This window comes from Xylaria bambusicola (assembly GCF_022495145.1).
Source record: "Xylaria bambusicola strain CBS 139988 unplaced genomic scaffold F5B22scaffold_41, whole genome shotgun sequence".
Classification (NCBI taxonomy): domain Eukaryota; kingdom Fungi; phylum Ascomycota; class Sordariomycetes; order Xylariales; family Xylariaceae; genus Xylaria; species Xylaria bambusicola.
This window is the reverse complement of record NW_025953594.1, coordinates 177,056-190,504: the sequence shown is the minus strand read 5'-3', so window position 1 is coordinate 190,504 and position 13,449 is coordinate 177,056.

The window sequence follows — 13,449 nt, the reverse complement described above, 5'->3', positions numbered from 1 at the left end:
ATAGCTTTAAAATCCTAATATTTAATAGTATTCCAAATTTAATAAAAAGTATTTTAATAGTTAATTTTACCTTTTAAATTAAAGATTAACTTTACTTAATAATAAAACTTTATTAATTTTTAATTATATAAATTATTTAACTTTTTTATTAATATTTATATTAATAATGTTTTAATATTTATAAATAATAAAAAAGAGCATTAAAAATAATATAAAAAGGTAATATATTACTTTTATAATATTAAATTTTAAGGAAATATTAAAAAATCTTACTTTAATATAATCTTTATAATTATTTAAATATAATTTTAAAGGTTAAATAAAGTATTTAAATAAACCTTAAAAAGATAAATATTATTATTAATTGAAAATTTAAAGATTTAATTAATATTTAAATTATTTATTTATTTTTAAAGCTATATAACTTTATTTAAATATTTATATATTATATTAATAATATAATTAAATCTTTAAACTATTTATTTAAAAAGGATATATAGTTTAAAATAAGTTATAAATAATAAAAAGCTTTTAAATTAATAAAAAAGCTAATTTATAAAGTATTAATATTAACTTTCTTTTAACTTAATTAATGTTATATTATAATATTCTAAGGCCCTTAAAATATATATACTTTATATATATTATATACCTTTTTTATATATGCTTTAAAGGAGATTCTTCCCTTTTTTAAGCTTTAATTTTATTAAATACCTATTATAAAATTAAAAAGACTTATAATATTATACTTAACCTTTAAGATTTAACCTATTTATAATAATTTTAAAGCTTCCCTTTAAAGTTACTTATAATGTTATTAATTATAATATGCTTATATATAAATAAATAATTAAAATTAACGCTTTTTTAGGAAATTTAAATTAAGGAAAGTTTTTAATAATAATTTAAGGATAAAGCTAATATAATTTATCTTTAAAAGAATAATAAACTTAAAATTAACTATTAAAATTTCTTAATAACCCTAATTTAATAAATAAAGTTAACGTTTAATTATTATAATAAATAAATGTTTAACTTTTAATTAAAATTGTAAAGTTAAAGAAATAACTTCTTAAAGGAAAGAAAGTTGTTTAAAGTTTAAAAGTAACCTATACCCCTTTTAAATTATATTTAAATAAAAAAAAAGAAAACTTAAGAATATTAAGTTTAAATAAATTAAGGTATTATTTTAACCTTAATAATTTATAAACCCTTAATAATTAATAATATTATTAGGATTAAAAAAAGGGTAATCCTAATAATAATAACCCTTTATTATCCAACTTTAATATAAAGTATAATTAAAGTAGTTATATATATTAATTATATTTAAATTATATATATTATTATAAATGCTACTTTTTTAAGGAAGTTAATTTAAGTTAGCTTTTTAAGTTTAATTATAACCCCTTTAATATAGAATTTATTTATTTAAAATAGTTAAAATAGGTAGAAAAATTAAAAATTATATTTTATAAGGTTAATTATAAATTTAAAATTAATACCCTTAAGATTTTTTATATATATAATAAAATAAATAAGGATTATAAAAATATATATTAAGTTATAAAGAAAAAGTTTAAATATATAAAAAGGAAATAAATAAAGTTTAATTAAAATATATTCCTAAATTGGATTAAAACTTTATTATATTAATTATCCTTCCTATAGGTTAATATTAATATATAATTTAAAACGGCTATATAATATATTAATTAAAACTTAAAACTTTTTAATTAATATTTAATTAATATTAAAAGTTAAAATTTAAAACGAAATAAAGGTAAAAGAGCTTTATTATATTATTAAAAATTAGGTGGACCCTTATAAAAGGAATTAATAAATTTCTATAACCCTTTATTAAAAACTAGGATTAAAATAGTTAATATAGTATAATAATATTAGGAATTAATAAGTAAGGATTAATAGGTTAACTATAGAAAAAAACAGCTTAAATTAAAGAATACCTAAATTAATAATAAATTATTTATAAATATAAGTTAAAGTTAAAGTAATAGTTAAGCTATTAATAATAATTATAAAAATAAATATAAAGGATATAATAATAATAGCTATAATAGTAACTTTAACTATAATTATATTAATAGTTATAAAGGTAATAATAATAGTAATAATTATTAAAGTAATAATAATAATTATAGCTATTAAGGAAATAATAATACTAGCTATTATTAATATTTTTAAGGTTTTAATTATTAAGAAAATTATTAATTTAATAACTTTATTTTAAAAAGTTAACCCCTTTTTAAAGCTCCTTTAAATTATTTATAAAGTAATAATAAAAATGGACCGAATTAAAGAAACTATAAAGGAGTAGTTTATTTTAATTATAATTAATTAAGCTATATTACCTTAAACTATATTTAACTTAAATAAGATTAAAACTTTAACTATATAGGTTATATAATATAAAAGTAAACCATTTAAAAAGTTTAAATGAATAAAAAGCAAAATAAAGCTAAAAATAAACAATAGTTATTATATTATTTTTATACCCCACTTTTATTAAAATATTATAATTTTTTAAAATATAATAAATAGTTAAGAAATGGACCGGAAGTTTAATACCTTTTAAATTAATAAAAGGTATTAAGTTAAATTTACCTTTATATATACCTATTATATATTATTTTTATATCCTTTATATAATTTATATATTTAGCTTAAAGAAATTACCTTTATAAACTTATATTAACCTTACTTTTATATTTTATTATAAGTTAAAAAAGGCTCCTTTTTAAACCCCTTTATTATAATATACTATAAGTAGTAGTTTTTTATTATATAAGGCCTATTAAGTTATTTATAAATTAATTAATAATTATAATATTATTTATAAATTTAAATATATATATATAACTATTAATTATAATTATTATTTAAAAGGTAGCCCTATTTTATTATTTTAAATTACCTTAAAGGATTAAGGAATTATATTAAATTTAGGTATAAATTATTAGTTTTTTAAATTTAAAGCTTACTATTTTAAAATATTTACCCTATATTAATTTATAAAAGCTTATAAAAATAAACTATATTATTAAACAATTATTTAATTATTAAAATTAATTTAATTAAAAAAATTAAAATTATATATATTTTATATAAGATTTAATAATATTTTATAGGAGTTTTATAACTTTACTAATTTCTTTAATATAAATAAAGCTAATATATTTCCCTATTTAAAAAAAGGTAATTTAATTATTAAACTTAAAAAAAACATTATAGTTCCCTATTATTTTATATACCCTTTAATATAAAATAAATTTAAAAAGCTATAAAGGTAGTTAAATAAAATGTTAAAGGTTAAGAAAATTAAAAAATTAATTAATCTAATTAAAGTATTTATCCTTTTTATTTTTAAAAAAGATAAAAGTTTATATTTATATATAAATTATAGGGGATTTAACTATATTTTATATAAGAATTATTATACTTTACCCTTTATTTTAAAGCTATTAAATAAAATCTTTTAAATAAAAATATTTATAAAAGTTAACCTAAAGGATACCTATTATTATATTTATATTTAAAAGGGAAATAAGTGAAAAATAGCCTTTTATATTTATTATAGTTATTATAAATTTTTAATTATACTTATAGGTTTATTAAATATTTCTATTACATTTTAAAATTATATATAAAAGGTATTTAATAATATTTTAAATATTTTTTATATTTTTTATAAATAGGGAATTATATATAAAATATATTTAAGCTATTATTAAAAGATTATAAAAAGCGGACCTTTATATTAAACCTTTTAAATACTAGTTTTATTAAAAAAAGATTAAATTTTTAAGCTATATTATCTTTAATTAAGGTATTAAAATAAATTCTTTAAAAATTAATATAATTAATTAATAGCTTATTTTAAGTTTTTATAAAAAATTATAATAATTTTTAAGGTTTTATAACTTTTATTACTATTTTATAAATAGGTTTTCTTAAATTATATTATTATTAATATATTATTTAAAGAAAGGTATATTTAGAATAAAAAAGGGTTAAATTTTATTAGATATAGCTATAATAAAGGTATTTAAAGATTTTTAAGCTATATTTAGGAAGGTTATTCTTTTTATATATTTTAATTTTAAAAAGTAAATATTATTAAAGACTAATTCCTTTAAGGTAATATTTATAAGTAATTTATTTTAATAAGATAATTAAGGTATATTTAAACTAATTATATTTTATTCCTATAAGTTTTTTAAATAGGAAATGCAATATAGTATTTTTAATTAAAAAATGCTTATAATAATAAATTGTTTTAAGTATTAATAATATTACCTTTAAAGAAGTTATTTATTAATTAAGGTATTAATTAATTATAATAATCTTTAAATGTTTATAAGGATTTTAAAGTTAAATAAAAGGTAAGCTTATTAATATATATATTTAGCTCCTTTTAACTTTATTATTAAATATAGGGTAGGTAAAAAGAATAGAGCTAATTTACCTTTATGCTGCTTTAATTTTATAGCTATTTTACTTATTAATATAAATATTCTTTTTATATTAAAAAGGAAGATTATTATAATATAGTAATTTAAAGTTCTTAATTTATACTTTAAAGTATTAATTAATAAGTTATATATTATATATATACTTATTAAATGGATTATTTTTATATAGGTAATTATATATAAATAAATATAAATAGCTATAGGTATTAAGAAGAATAAAAACCTAGAGCTATTTAAAGATTTAAGTAATTTAATTTTAAAGGTTTAATGGAAAAACCTTAAATGTTAGGCAATTTTATACTAATTTAAAGCTGGAAAGGCTATAAACCCTTAATGGTTAATAAAAAAAGATTTAATTTATTATAAGGAAAGGGTTTATATTTCCTTTAAAAAGTTCTTCCATTTTTAGCTTATTAAATTATATTATAATTAACCTATTGCTAATTACTTTAATTAAACCTATACTTTAAAACTCCTGTATTGTAAGTTCTTTTAAAAAAATATATAAAATAATATTTAAAAGTATATAAAATCCTATATAATTTACTTTAAGATAAAGGTAAAATATTATTAAAAATATAGTAAATTAAATGCTTTATTAATTTTTAATCAACTTATATAGGAACTTTTTATAAACTTTATTATAGGTTTATTTAAAACCTTTTATAAGGGAAAACTAATTAACTTTATATTAATTATTATTAATAGATTTATTAAGCTTATATATTTATTTTTAATTAATATTATTATTATTTTAATAAAATTAACTATCCTTTTTTATAATAAAATTAAATGCTTATATAATAGCTTATAGGGTATAGTTTTAAATAAAGGTATTATTTTTATAAGCTAATTTTAATTTAACCTTTATTATTACTTTAAAATAAAATAACGCTTTTTAATTATGTTTTACTTTAAAATTAATAATTAAATAAAGCGGATAAATTAAATAATTAAAGGTTATTTATAATGTTTTATTAATAAAGAATAAATTAATTAACCTTAACTTCTTTTATAAGCTTTTTTTATTATAAACTTAATAATTAATTTAATAATTAAAAAGTTACCTTTTAAAGCTTTATATAGCTACATTTTTAAATTTAAATTATTTATTAAGGATAAGTTTATATTAAAAGAAGTTTTAACTATATAAGGATAATTTAATAAGCTAAAAACAATTAAAAATAAAATAGTAAAGTAATAGTAAATTATATTAAAATAATATATAAAACATTATAATAATAAATATAAATTAATAACCTTTAAAATTAAAAACTTAATTATATTATTAATAAAGAATATAAAGTTTTATTATAAAAAGTTAATATTTAAATATATAGGACCTTTTAGGATTATAGGTAAAGTTAATTTATAAGTATATTATATTAGCTTTCTATTATAATACATTTATCTTTACCTTATTTTTCCAGTTTAATTAATTAAGCTTTAAATTGTTAAATATAAATATAGTTTACCTATATTAAACCTTAAAGATAATTTAAAAAAGTAGGAGGTTAAAGATATAATAGGTAAAATAATATATAATAATAATTAATACTATAAGGTTAAATGGAAAAGCTAGCCTTTTAAATATAATTAATAGATATTATAATTTAATATTTTAACGTTAAAGGTAATTAAAGATTTTAAAAAATAATAAAGTTAAAAATAAAAGAAAAAAACTAAAAATAATAAATTAGGTATAAATTAAAACTATATTTAATATTATTAATATAGGATATAAAATAAGCTTAATAGAATTTTAAAAATTTTTAATTAATTATAAAAAAATAAAACTAACTATTTTAATATAAAAGGAATTAAACCTTTACCTTTAAAGTTAAAAAACTATTATATTTTATTATTAAGCTATATATAAAATAAGGTTAAATTTAATAATTATTAAAATTAATAATGTTATAAAGCTTTATTTAATTATAAATATTACTCTATTAAGCATTATTATATTGTTTAATTATAAAAGTTTTTATTTTTATTATAAATAATAAAATAAAGGTATATTATATAATTAAATTAGGATTTTATAAATATATATATAAAAAAATTACTTAAAAGTAGCTTTAATGTTAAGCTATATTCTATTTAAATTAAAAATGCATATAAAAACAATATAAAGTAAAGTTACTTATAATATTAATTAAAATAAGTATAATTATACTATAAATAACGGATTATTGTTTAATAATAATATAATTATAATTAAATAAATGCTTTTATTTAAATATAAATATAATGTTATTATAATATATAATAAGTTTAAAATAGGTATAAAATAGCTTTATACTTTCTTATTAGCTTAATTACCAATTATATTAAAATAATTCCAATAAATTAAAAGAAAATATAAATATAATTTAATAAAGTAATATTAAATAGCTATAATATTAATATAAAATTTAAATAAATTAAATTAAAGTTCCATTTTATTATTATTTATAGCTTAAACATTATTAATAATTATTTTAAATATAAATGCTTATTAATTCTATTTAAAAAGTTTAATAAAGCAAATAATCTTAAAAGCTATTATAAGTAAAAGTTAAATTTAAATAAATAATAATTTATATATAATATAGGTATAAAAATATTAATAGGTTTATATATTTAATATGCTTTAATATACTTATAATAATTAATAAACTTAAATTTATTAAATAAATAATTAAATTTAAACGGAAAACTAAAGTTAAACTAATATATATATTTAATATACCTAATATAACTATAATATATTAATATAAATAATATAGCTATAGGGTTAATATATTTATTATAATATTAATTCTTTATCCTTATGGACTATTTATATTTCTTTTAGGGGTTTTTACCCTTAACATTTAAATTACCCCCGTAGCTTAAATAATTATTAAGCGAAGGGCTAACAAATCCATTATAGCTTTAGCCTAAACCGCCCTTTCCATTATTATTATTATTATTATTACTGCTTAGTAATAGTACTAATAATATTAAAGGAATAAGTAATATTAGTAATATTAACGGTAATAGTATAGGCGCTTTATTATTAACGCACTCCTCATCTACATCCTTATTATATTTAAATAGCAGTAATAATAATAATGCTTTATCCTTACTATTATAAATAATATAATCGCTTTTTAAAGCTTAAGCCTTACCTTTACCCTTTTTACCCTTAAGAAGTATAATTTAAATAATAATAATAATAATATAAATATAATAAGAAAAAAAAGGGAAATAAAGTAAAAATGGAAGCGATATAATAGTTTTTAATTAAAACTAATTTTTAAGATTAATAATAATTAAAAAAAAAAAAAAAAAAAAAAAAAAGTTAATAAATAATTAATAGAAATATATATATAAATTCTACTATAAAAGTAATATATAATATATATAATTTATAATATAAATATAAGTTTAATACTTATATACCTTTATTATAATAACATTTTATATAAATAAATTATATTAATATATTTATTATAATACTTTATATTATATATTTATATAATTATTATACGGAAGCTTTACTTTTAAAAATAAGGCTTTATATAATAGTTAAAATTATATATTAATTTAAGTATAAAGAAGAAAAGAGAACTATTATATAGTGGCCCTCTTTAGCTAGGTCCTTTATAGGATAAGGATAATTATAATTTATAGGTTAGGTAGTAATAGCTATCCAGATTAATAAGCGTATATAAATATAATGGACCGTTCAATAGCCCTATATATATAGGGTATATAGGTACCTACTGCTACTAGCTACAATCTATAACTATCCCCCTTTAAAAAAAATAGCTGCATCCGTGCAAACTTAAATAATAAGTCTTCAAATCAATACTTTTTAAATAAAGGAGGGGTACCCTTAAGTTTCCACTTATTAGTTTTAATTAAGGCCCTTATCCGTTACGCTATATAATAAATTTCTTTATAATTAATATTAAAAGGTTTCCTTATACTTATAACTTATATATTAATCCAACCTTATTATCCTATATTTTATTAATATATTCTTCTTCTAATTACTATTATTAGTTTATTATTATTAAGGTATTCCTTATTAAATTTATTATCCTTTATAACTTATAGCTAAACTTTTAACTATATAAATAGTTTTATAAAATTTATATTTATATTATAAAACTCCTTTAATAATTTTATACTATTTTTAAAATTTTTAATTAAATATTATTTATAATCTATATTTTATCCTTTTTAATTAACCTAATATTATAATTTTTTATAATATATTTATAATATAAGGATCCTTTTAATTATAAATTCCTTTTTACCTTTAAGCTTAATAACTTTTCCGTTAGGATTCTTTATTGCTTATTTTAATAAAGGGTTATTTAAATACTTTTATAATTGGTTAATATAGTATTTATTAGTTATTTACTATATAAAAGAAACCTTTAAAGTATAGGTATTATTATTATATGTTAAAATCCTAAACTTTTATTACATTATTAAGTAGTTTAATTTATTTAAAAGGTAATTAGTCTATTAAAATTATTACTTTTTTAAAATAAATATATAATTATTTATATTAAAGTTAAGCTTATAATAAGATTTATTAACCTACTTTACTATACGTTTTTATATATTAATTATAATTATTTTTATAGTTTTTATAAATTAAGCAATCTTTTTAACTTTAATTTATATATCCTTATATAAAGCTTTTTCTTTTATGGATAATTTAATAAACTTTTGTTTTATGGTTCTATTTTTTTAATTAAAATTAAATAATATTAAAAATCCTTTTTTTACTTTATAAGGGGCTATTCCTATAAATTAATAAAGTAAAGCTATCTATATATAATTTATAGTTGGAACTTTTTTTAATTAATTATTTTAATAATAATTTATATATAGCTATAAACGTTAATTAAAATATTTATTTATAATTTTAACCTAATTAATAGTTTTATAATATTTAAATAATATTAACGTATACTTTATACTTATTAAATTATATAACTTATTTATAAAGATTAATATAAATTATAATTCCTGGTTAAATATATTTATTATAGGTATTTTAAATATTTTAAAAGGTTCTTTATAATATATTTTAATAATATTAATAGCTATTATATATATTATATATAGGATTATTTATATATACTTCTTTAATTGGTTTATTATAATTAATATATTATTATACTTATATTTATCTTTTAATATTTATTTAAAATTTATTATTAAGTACCTCTATACCTTTTTAACTATAAGTAAAGGCCTTAATATACCTAATATTTTATTCCTTAATATTTTAACTAATTTATACTTTAAGCAATTTGCTATATATATATTATAATTATTATTAAGCTTTAGCTATTAATAATATATAGTAATTAACCTTTTAATTTTTATACGTTTTAAATATATTATAAATATATAGTTGTAGGTTTCCTTAATTAATAATATATATAAATAGTTAATATTAAGCACCATTAACCTCCTATTATAGGTAATAAAGCTATTTTAAATTATTTATAGGTTATTTTTATAAGTCTTTTTTATTTTTTATTAGTATATATTTATCCTTAAGTTTTTATAATTTACTTTTAAAACCTAGTTTATTAGTTTATACTTTTTTACAATATATTTAATTTAAAAAATTAATACTAACTTTAATAAGGGGTATAATTTATATAGTACTATTGGGTATAGCTTATAAAATATAGCTAATTATAGGCCTAATAAAGTTACTTCCCCCTTTTAAAAAGGGAAAAGGCTAATTATTAGTTAAAATAATATAATATACTAATAAGCCTTTTTTTTTCTTATTAAATATATAAGTTTTATTATTTTTATAATAATAAATTAATTATTATATTTTTCCTATTTAAGCAATATATAATTTCAAAATTATATTTTAAAAAGAATATTACCTAATAGGCCTATTATAGGTTTAAGTACTACTTTATATTAAAATACTTTAAAGCTTTATAATTTATAAATATTATAAATGGGTTTCCCTATATATTAATAAGTTTAGTTTTTTATTCTTTAAAAGCTAATACTACTATTAATATTTTTTTATTATATATAGCGTAATTTAATTTAATATTATATATAGTTTTAAAAAAGAATATTACTAAGTACTATTTATTATTATACTTTTATAATAAAACCCCTATAGCTATATTATTTAATATATTAATTTCCACCTTTATAAGGAAATTATAATCAAAATGTTATAATATAAGAATTATAATTAAAAGTTCCTTTAACTTTTAAAATGCCTATTTATAATTATTTATTTAAATAAATAGTACATCCTTCCTTATTAATTAGTTTAAAGGTCCGGTAACTTAGCTATAATTTTTAACAAACTTTTAATAAAAGTTATAAAAACCTAGGAATAATTAAATACCCTTTATTATTATTAATAATTCCTAGTTTTTTATAACCTTTACTTTAACTTAATTTATATATATACTATTTATAATAATTATATAGTTTAGGTAATATATTTCTATAATATAAAACTTTAACTTTTTAAGGTTAACTTATAAATTAATACCCTTTAATTGTTTAAGAACTTTTTTAATATAAATATAATATTCCTTAATACTATTAAAGTAAATAAAAATATTATTAATATATATATTATAAAAGTTATTTAAAAAATTAAACAATATATTATTAATATATCTTTAAAATATTATAAGCCTATTTATAAAACTAAATAGTAATATATAATAATAGTAAGATTTATAATGGGTATAAAACGTTATAAGATTTTTTTACCCTTTTTTTATATAAATATAATTAAAAGCTTATTATATATTAATCTTAATAAATATCTTTACCTTTAAAATTTATAATAAAATTTTTTTAATTAATAATAATAGGTACTTATCCTTTTTTATTAAGCTATTTAGCTTTCGGTAGTTTATATATAAATATAAATTACTATATAGCTTTTTTATAAATAAAATTGGTAAAGTAAAGGGTATATTATTAGGTTTAATAAAACCTTTTTATAGTTATTCTATTAAGTACTTTTAAATAGTTCCTAGCTTATTTAATAATATTTTATATAATAGGTAATAGCTTAAGCTAGCTTTAAACTTCCCTTCGATAAACTTTATTTTATAATCCATTCCCTATTAATAAAGGGGTAAAGTATTTAAATTTACCTTATTAAAAGTATATAAAAGGTTATAATATTTTTTAAGTATCACTTTTATAGCCTTCCTTTTTAACTTTTTATCCTTTTCTTTTAAAGATTTACCTATACCCTTTATATATTTTTAATAACCTTATCGATTTAATATATTAAAGTACTTTATATACTTTTTTTATTATAGTTTTATTTAGTTACTATATTAAAAAGGTTTATATTAAATATATTAACGTTTAATAATCTTTCTTTATATTAACTAATTTTATCTTTTTTTATATAATAAAAACCTTAAGCATTTTTTTATTAACCTTTTATAATATTCTTTTTTACTTTAATTTATTTTAACGCTTTTTTAACTTCTTTAATTTCTTTATAGGTTAATTAAAAGGGTAAAAGTGGAATTCTATTTATAATATATTTTATTTTACCTATATCCTTTATAATAGGATTTTAAATTACTATAATTAACGTTACTATAATAAATATTTTATATTTAAGGATAGCGATCTTAAGCGTTATACTTTATTTTACCTTATTATATTATTATACTTTTTACCTTTATTTCTTCTTCCGTTTTAATTTTTAATTAAAACCTTTATTTTTATATTAAGCATCCTTTTAATAATATAGATATTATAATTAAATATTTACTTTATTTATCTTAATATTATAGCTTATTTTTTAAATAGGTAATAATGATTTAAGGAATATTAATTAATAATAATTATAATTAAAAAGGATATTATATATTTTAAACTATTTATAATTAAAGATTATATTATATTATATATTAAGAATAAAAAATAATACCTATAAAAATATCCTTCCTTAAATTTTTAAACTTAATTCCTATACTTTAATTATATTTTATCCGCTTTTACCGTTATACCCTATAATAGAATAAAAGGGTATAACAATTTCTATAAGTTTTAAATATTATTTAATCTTTTTATTAAAATATATATTTATAATAATATATAAGCCAACTTTTATATTTTTAAAAGTATTATAGGTTTATAATAATAATCCATTATTATTTAATATATAAATATATAAAAGGGGTTTCCCTCTTAGTTATTTATTTATTAAATAGGATCCTTTATAATCTTCTTTTAATACTTTCCTTAAGTAGGAATTTACTTCTCCTAAGGTTACTCTTTTAGTTATTTATTTTAAAACTTATCATTATTTATATTATTAAATGCAAATGTATAATTAATAATAATAGTATTAATATAAGCCTCCTTATCTTTTGCTATAGCTTCCTTTAAAGGATAATCCTAAAATATATAACTGGTTTATTTATAATTAAAGCATTTCCCTTTATTAATTAACTTTTATATTTTATTTTAAATTATATTAGTAATTTAGGTATAATTACTACCTTAACAACTACCTTTACTACTTATACCACTTTTATAATTAATAATAAAGGTAGTACTTATAGCATTTCTATAATTATTACCATTATCCTTTACAGCAATACTTTTCTTTTTATAATTTATATTTTTTTTTTAATTATTTATATATAAATAATATATTATTTAAGTATAATATTTATAATATATATTAAAATTAATACTATCTTTAAAATATTTAAAAATAGTTTTATTTATTAATTAAATTAATAGCTTATCTTTAAAATACTTTTTCTACTTAGTTTTATTAAAGTTAATTTTATTAATTAAATGTATAAAGTTATTTTTAAAAGCGGGAAACTTTTTAAGCTTAAACTTCTTAAAGTTATCTTTTATATATAGGTTATAATATTCTACTTTAACCTTTTTATTAGTATTTACGTTATAATAGATCTTT